Source organism: Colobus angolensis, unplaced genomic scaffold, assembly GCF_000951035.1.
Source record: "Colobus angolensis palliatus isolate OR3802 unplaced genomic scaffold, Cang.pa_1.0 Scaffold37, whole genome shotgun sequence".
Taxonomy (NCBI): Eukaryota; Metazoa; Chordata; class Mammalia; order Primates; family Cercopithecidae; genus Colobus; species Colobus angolensis.
Window position 1 is genome coordinate 4,728,924 of NW_012117043.1, and position 1,101 is coordinate 4,730,024.

Here is a 1,101-nt window from a genome sequence, read left to right on the forward strand (position 1 = left end):
AAAAAAACAGGCATGTAAATGCTCTAGAGGTAATCTGCAAATAATTTCTTCAGGCATTTCTACATGTATACAAATTTTAAAAAATTTTTTCAACAAAAGTAGGTTGATACTGTGCCTTGTACTGCTGTACTTAATTTTTTTTCTTTCTTTTTTATTTATTTTTATTATACTTTAAGTTCTAGGGTACATGTGCATACCGTGCAGGTTTGTTACATATGTATACTTGTGCCATGTTGGTGTGCTGCACCCTAATTTTTTTTCATTTCATTATTTTATTTGAGACAGGGTCTCACTCTGCCACCCACGCTAGAGTGCAGTGGCGCTATCATGGCTCACTGTAGCCTCTAGGGCTCAAGCAATCCTCCGGCCTCAGCCTCCCAAGTAGCTGAGACCACAGGTGCATGCCACCAACCCCTGCTAATTTTTGTATATTTTGTAGAGACTGGGTTTCATCATGTTGCCCAGGCTGGTCTCCAACTCCTGAGCTCAAGAGATCTGCCAGCCTCAGCTTCCCTAAGTCCTGGGATACATGAGCCACTGCGCCCAGTCTTCAATTCTAATATATTTTTGTTATGTCACATATCCACCCTTCTTTTTAACAGCATACCTTTTTTTTTTTTTTAGACAGGATCTGGCTCTGTTGCCCAAGGCATAGTGCAGTGGCGTGATCTTGGATCACTGCAGCCTCAAACTCCTGGGCTCAAGTGATTCTTCCATCTCAGCCTCCAGAGTAGCTGGGACCACAGGTGTGCACCACCATGCCCCCCAGCTAAATATATAATCATTTTTATCAGTTCCTTATTGATAGACATTTAAGCTCTATAACAGCAAGTTATACAAATAATATAACAAGTTGTAAAACATTAAGTTATTTAAGGATATATATGAAGTTAGGAGATTTTTCTTGTGGGGAGGGCAGCAAGGTCAGCCTTTAAAGGATTCTGATGGAGCAGACCATTGGCTCCCAAACCCCAGGGCCTGGCAATCGATGTGAGTTTAGCATCTTGCCAACTAAATTATTTATTTTGCTCAAGTTATCCTTTTTGCTTGCAACCAACGGCCTCTAATCAGTTGTACAGGTTTCTTTTTTTTTTTTTTTTT